We start from the raw sequence: 7,322 nt of genomic DNA on the forward strand, positions 1-7,322 counted from the left end.
ACTGAAGCAGTCTATGCCTGCTCCTCACAATTCTTCATGAGTACAAATCTAGAAATTTCCCTTTCATATAACCAGACAACTGTTTCACTGAAAAATATGAGACTCATTAGAGATTTGTTTTATGAAAGAAGATATGCACAAACCCCCTTAATTACAAATAGATTTTCCTGTTATCTTCTACTGAACAAAAAAAAGCACATTTCCTATAATAAAGGGAAAATGCAATCTAGTTTTCCTACACAGTGCTTAGTCCCTTGTTAATTTTTTCAGTAGGAATGAGGAGAACAGCAGCATAGAGCAGCACACACTTAACAAAGACTGCTGTTAGTGCTATGTCTCTCTAGCTGCTGCCTTATTGAATCCTTTCTTTACAAGGTCTATTATCCCTGCATCATACTTCTTGTTTCCTCTTCTTCACCAGCATCTTCCCTACTGCAGGTGGCCACTGCTGGCCCTGAATTGAAGTTTTCTTGTTCCGTAGACCCTGTAAACTCTCCTTTAAACTGCACAACCTCCATTCAGTTCACAATAAACTAAGTAATACTGCTCTTCCTTTCAATTATTGTGGCTTCAGCATTATATCGGGTCATTATTTTTCTCATTTTTTTCTGTTTGTTACCTCTAATATGAGAAAATAGTGCCTCTGATCACTGTAGACATATAATCAGGATAATCAAAGTCATTCCCTGTAGTCTGCAAAGATACGTTTTAGAAAACTCAGAGCACCTAAATGTAAAAGTCTTGGATTAGATAGTTTTAGACATGTTTAGATAGATGCTTCTAAGCATGTGTCTTCAAACAGGCATAAATACAGATCTCGATAGAGCCTTCAGGCCCCATGTGTTCAGCACTAGTTCAGAACCCGGTAAGACACAAAAAATAATATATCCTTATAAAGAAGCATGGCAGTAGTCAAGCCTTTTGAATTAAAAACCAGAAAACATAATGCACATTCAAGCACCACTGTTGCTACATTTTTATTTCACAAGAACTTACTGTGTTAAGATGCTACATATAGTCCACAGGTAAAGAAAGAATTTGACCTAGTAGTTGGGCATAATTGGCTTCAGATGAAAACCAATTTTCTTTACTGAGTTTTCTGGACCAAATCCCATTGCCTAATTAATTATTACAACTAAACAAGGATATTTTTGCCATTTGCAGTTTTCTCCATTTAAATATGTTACATTTTGAAATTATATAGGTTACAGTTACAAATTTTTAGGTACTTAAGGAAGAATATGTAAAACATACGTAACAACACATACATTGACTTTTCAAGTTAGATTGAAATATGTCTAATCTGCTCTTGTGAACTACATTTTAACAAAAAAAAAAAAAGAAGAAAAAAATCAGGGATCATCTCTAAAAACACTGTTTGTATGGGACCTATCAAAATAATAAACTAAAAGTCCAGAATTACAAGATTTTGACAAAGACAGACACAAAGGAATGAAAACCTTTTAATTTTGGACTTCCATTTGCTAAATTCAGACCTGGCATGATGGCTTCAGTTGTGGCCCATGGATGCAATGTTAAACTGGCTGCTTTGCAGTAGTCCAGCTGTAAGCTTTGCAGAACACTCAGTTATGGCTGAGATCTCATTGTGCTAGATTTTATACACACAGAAAAAAAGACAGTTATTTTATTCAGAGGTTGCAAATCCCGTACTTACACATAAATCCATGTATGAAATATAGTACAAGAAATGCTATATATGAAGACAGATTTTGTCGAACTACTGCTTTCTAAGATATATGTTAGATTAATATGTTAGACTGACATTTTAGCATGCTGAAGATCATAAGATGTGTTTTATGGTGCATTAAAATCTCATAATAACAATTTCAGAGGGTTAGCATAATATATTATTCAGAGTTAAATACTGCCTTGAATGATAAGGGCTAACATGCCATCAGGCTATAATAAACTACAGCTTTGAAATATCAATTTTCATTTATCAGGAAGGTCATTTACATAGGTAAAGCAAGAATGTAATGATGTATTTTTGCACTATCTTGGAGGGAAAAAATGAACTTATTTTCCAACGACCAGAAAATACAAAAACATTCTAAGAAATACATTATTAAGTCATTTGACCTTTCATACAAAATAAATTTTCATGGATTTAGTTAAAAAATGGAAAATAAATACATTCTGGTTTCTTATATTAAATTCAAGCAAACATTTAAACTCTAAGGGAAATATGCTATTCAGGCACAAATGTATTACTCTAACTGAAGCTTTGACAAATTGTATCTATTTATCTGATTTCTGTAAGTGACACAGAAAAGCCATGCAACCTTGCAGCACTCCTCTATAACTTCACCCTAAGAGAAATTCATCACCATAAGTCACTTAGAGCAGCACATTGCCCTTAATCCACATGCAAAATACTGTATTTTAAGGCCTTTAAGCTGATAAAGCGCATGCTCATACAGTTAATATGGTGGAAAAGAGGGCAGCTGATACAAGAGATGGAGAAAGGGGCCCTAGATTAAAAACTATCTTTACTCTTAAGTCTCATTCTAACCTCCTCCATCTTCATGTTCATGGAGAGCCTCAGGAGTCGTGACTGTTGTGCAGGCCACTCTGGAGAGATTCAGGCTACCTTCAACTGATTTGATGGCCAAAATCTCAATCTGCAGTAGCCCCTCCCTTAAAAAACACATGGCCAGGCAAGGCAATGAGCCACCAGGAATTCCTTCCCGTCTTCCTTACCCTTCCCTTCCCTTCCCTTCTTTTCTTTCAATACAAAAGAGAGAGGAAGGACAGATTTAAGATTTCAAATAAAAGAGAATGCTAGGCTTTTATTCTGTATTTTATCTCAAGGTGTGATTGCAAGTGCCAGTCACTGTTCACATGCCCCTGTGAGATGACAAACAGACCTGCAAGAGTAGAGTAAGTTTAAATTAGTATTTAAAAGATATTTTCTTTCTGTACCTTTAAACCTTGAACCTTTTCTATTTTCCCCTTCCTTCATTCCCCTCATACACACAACATTGCTGTGCTTTTTCTCTTTTTTTTCACTAGCCCTATTAGCAGTGCACCAGAATAAGAGAGCTGATGAGCCTGTATGGAATAAAAGGATGTTGTCAGGTTGGTGTCAGGTCAGATTGGACTTTGAGGAAAGAATCAAACAGCCCCCTTTCAAAATGATTGATGCCTTCTCCAGCTTTAGCTTAATAACTTTGTGCTTCTTATCAGCACCTTTGGGTCCACTGCAGTGAAATTCCTAGCACTGCTTTTGTCATCCCTGCTGAAGAGGTTTGCAAGGTTTTCACTTAATTTAGGCTAGTGCAGGGGACAGAGATTAAAACCACTGTAGTCAGTTCCTGCAAATTCCCTTCACTGTTGCCAGCCTATGGGTGAAATATGCTGGGAGTGGGCAGAGGTAACATCACTACCCTGAAATTAGGTCTGGCTAAAAATTAATAACCCTGCTTTTAAAATATGAGGATAAGACTCAAATCCACATTTAGTTAAGTGAATGTCCTGATTTTCAATACTGCAAAGAATTACTAGGTGTGTGCAGTACAATGAGGGAGAAAAGAAAGAAAAAGCAGACACTGAGGTGCAGAATTAGGAGCTAAATTTTTGCCACCATGGTCAGATCAGAGCTCCACCCGAGCTCTGGGGAAGCACTTGATAAGAGCAACAGAAAAGTGACATCATGCTGTAGGTTTTGATTCCCCCACATTTGTTTTCAGACTCATTTGTCAACAACAAAAGAACAAAGTTCAAGCAAAATGCTAGGGTGTCATTTCTTACCAATAATGAACAAGTCTAAAGACACCTCCTGCAGATTAATGACTGGTAGGAACCAGTTAATCATGTCAAGCCATTAACCCTAACTGTTATTAAGCTCTAGGATCTAACCCAAGTCCTCAATCTTTGTGGCTGCTATTCACCCTTCCTATTTACAGACCCATCCCCCAATCTCTCCCCTGATTTACACTCAAAAAAAAATCAGCTAAAAATTGCATGTAGGAATTTGTATTACATGTGTGTGGAGAAATAGAAGCCAGCTGCACAGATAATGAAGTGGTCCATTTCTCACCTATTTCGGAGCAATATTCATTTCACATCACATACATATCAGCACAAGGTATTTGTGGGCATTGAAAACCTGACACATTAGGTAATCAGGGCTCCCCGATCTTTCCACAGGGTAATTTAGTTTATAATATAGCAGGAAACAAGAGGAAAAGAGCAGAGAAAAAGGAGCTAGGGGGAACGCAGGCAAAAAAAGGAAGGAAAAAAACCCTAACCTGCAGGAGATAAATCCAAACATTCCGCTTTCTGAAGAGCAACCTATTCATAAAGTTAATTCTTGATGTATTCTGATAGGTTTTGTTCTGGTTTATTTTGTAACCCTGTTGTACAGTAGGCAGCCCGTTGTTTGCTCTAATCATCTGTTTCCATGACCTTCACCTTTATTGATTTGGTTTCTTCCTAAATTTAATGCAGTCTCTGAGATTAAAGCCATTTTTTCTCCAGGAGTTGTGTAACAGTGGATTTGCTTTAAGAAGTAGAAATGATTTTGATTAGTAAAAAAAGATTTTTAGCACAGAAGGTATGTTTCAAGTAAATAAAACTTCTTTACAGAGATAAGCAATGGAAGGTGGATTCTAGCTCATAAACAAAGTCAGCATTTTTTTTTTAAGTGTGAAAAAGTGAGTGAAATAAGTAAAAGAAGCGTTGCTTGTAATATGAGTGCTATCAAATACTGCAGATTTGAAGACTAAGGTACACAGGATTTTATTCTCCCTTTCCAGGTGTTATTTTAATCAGGCTTATAGTTTCAATAGTAGAGATTCATACAATGTGAAGTAATTTTCCCCAACAGACAGAGTAATATAACTCATTATTTTGCAAGTGTAGCCGTTGAGATTATAAATCAAAGACAGAATTTACTGCAAGAATATAATAAACCCTATCCCATTTTCCCTAACAATTTATAGCTTTGATTTGATTATACAGCTTATTTGCTTGACTTTATTACTGCATTAAACCCCCTCCTCCTTGGTGATACTTTGTTCTCTAATGTCTGTCGTCAACCTTCAGTCACACATTTTGATAAGAAAAACACCCAGCTGCTTCTTGCACATAGTATATTAAACACTACAGACTTCCTTTCCATAGTCACACATACATGGATTTGATCCTGCAGCCCCTTTACCTCACTTGAAACCATAATGAATTACCAGAGATAAACAGACTGAACCAAATCCACCGCAGTAAATGGAAAATCGTCTGTTGACCTCACAGGGCTTTGAACCATTCCTCCCCTGACAGCAGACATTCATTTCCTGTTCCCAGCCTCTGCCAGGGTAATAATAAATGTATTACCCAACTCAGCTCTAGCACTTGGTAGCAAAGTGAACCAGAGAGAACATGCAGTGCAAATTAATATACCTTTTTTTTTTTTTGTTGTTGTACCTTACATAAAATCCAGAAGGAGGAAAAATATTGTAGAATTCTCCTAATCTGAAAAGGAATTGAAAAAGAAACTTCAGCTAAATCTTCACTCACATTTTTTCTCAAATACTTTCTTGCCATTATTTTTCTATTACCACAATATAATTTCTGTTAAAGAAACATAATACTGTCATTAATTAACTATACATTTCTCTTATAAATATTGAACCGCGTACTGCTTTCTCTCTTACTGTTAAAATGGGACAGATTTACTGGAAGAGAAACCAAACAGCAGCTACAGAACCACCACTTCCTGTTGATAACAAAACCTGAGCTCTACATCTGTTGTCTGGCGTTTCCCTTATAGTGCTTCAGCAGTGTTTTCTCTAGCTATTGTTTTGTGTTCATCCCTAGGAGTTTTCTAAAATTCCTCTGAAGCCGAACAATTGGGGAAAATAATTATTGAACGTTACTATGGTAACTAAAAAAAAATGAAGAAAAAAGAAAACAAAAGAAAAACACTTTAGGCAGACTGATGACTCGGGGCACGGCTTCTCACCAGCAGCGGACTCATTGTCCACAAATAGAACAATCTGAGGGCCTATTTAAAGGTGTTGAACTCAGGGAATATTTTAATGATGTACCCTTTTATTTGGAATAGAGGGCTTTTATTTTACTGAGCAGCTGTACTGCACCATTTTAAGATAATGTTAAGGTCAAAGCACTACATGCTCAAAAATTGGAACCAAAACTAAAAAGTAAAACAGAATATCAATTAGACTTTTTACCCTCACACATAACAATACAAGACTGAAATGCCATTTCTTGTTATCAACAGCTGACGGGATCTTCTGGGTTAAGGAGACTAATCCTCAACTGTTTCAGGGAACCACACTGCGTAAACCCAGATATGAAAATACCGGACTCCTTAAAACAGCTATGACTTTTGCGTTAATGACTGCTGTTAAGAAGCTGTCCCACAGCATTATTCTTGTCATGTCTCAAAATCATCCTCTCATTTTCATTGAAGTTTATTTGTTGCCAGATTTATTCTTTATTTTTCCAGATTCCTCCCCCTCTTCCTCCCCACCCCCACCCCCATCTCCCCCCCCCCCCCCCAAGCAAGCACTATCTCTTGGCTTAAAACAGCTTCTCTCCCTCTTTGGGATCTGAAATACCTTCACATACTCATACAGAACAGCATTTTCTCTACCCAGTCTTTGTTCTATGAAACTAAACAGTTTAGTTTGCTCATCTTTATTTCTAAGACGTACTCTCCTTTTATCTATAGACCCATAGATTACAGTCCTGTAGTCCTCCTCAGCTGTCCCCATGTAATTACAGTCTCACTGAACAGCAACAAACTCCAGATGTGTTTTTACCTGGATGTTGTTTGAAGGTATTAATGCCTCTGTGCCGTCATTGGGAATCAGTACCCTGATGCATCATGGAAAACATCATTATACTACCCTTCTCTTAGGCTGTGTATCAATTCATGCATGTTTGAAAATACCATGCAAAATTATGCTAAAAAAGAATATTACAGTGTTTAATCTTTTCATGGAAAGTAGGACTAAGAGAGACTTCTAAATTAAAAGACTTTTCATCTCTTTCCTTTACAAAGCAGCATATTTCATCAAATATCTCTACTAAGTCCAATGACTTTTGGGAAACCCAATGTTTATCAGTCATCAAAAGTCCTTATGCAACCTGAAGTAAGGAACACAAAAGAGAAGGCATTTCTTTCTTTAACTCAATGGTCGCATTGTGGAGACCTTAAAAATACAAATCAACAAATGTATGAAACAAAGAAGAATTACTATTTCCTAGACACTTGGTTCACTATAGATTCTCTTTGTAAAAGTCAAGTCCATAAGCTATGGCTGATGCAGTTATTCACA

General features: G+C 36.6%; 1 long non-coding RNA gene across 2 annotated transcripts; it reads right to left on the reverse strand.

Annotated features, from left to right (window-relative positions):
• Positions 1–971: 971 nt before the first annotated feature.
• LOC136009839 (uncharacterized) lies at positions 972–7,030 on the reverse strand. 2 transcript variants are annotated; one of them, XR_010610676.1, is made up of 4 exons: positions 6,804–7,030; positions 5,419–5,490; positions 4,272–4,522; positions 972–2,888 (listed from the first exon to the last, which is right to left on the reverse strand). It is a non-coding gene; the product is annotated as an uncharacterized LOC136009839 (long non-coding RNA). The 2 variants fall into 2 exon arrangements; XR_010610678.1 differs by lacking the exon at positions 4,272–4,522.
• Between the last annotated feature and the right edge of the window lie 292 nt (positions 7,031–7,322).

This window comes from Lathamus discolor, chromosome 1 (assembly GCF_037157495.1).
Source record: "Lathamus discolor isolate bLatDis1 chromosome 1, bLatDis1.hap1, whole genome shotgun sequence".
Lineage (NCBI taxonomy): Eukaryota > Metazoa > Chordata > Aves > Psittaciformes > Psittacidae > Lathamus > Lathamus discolor.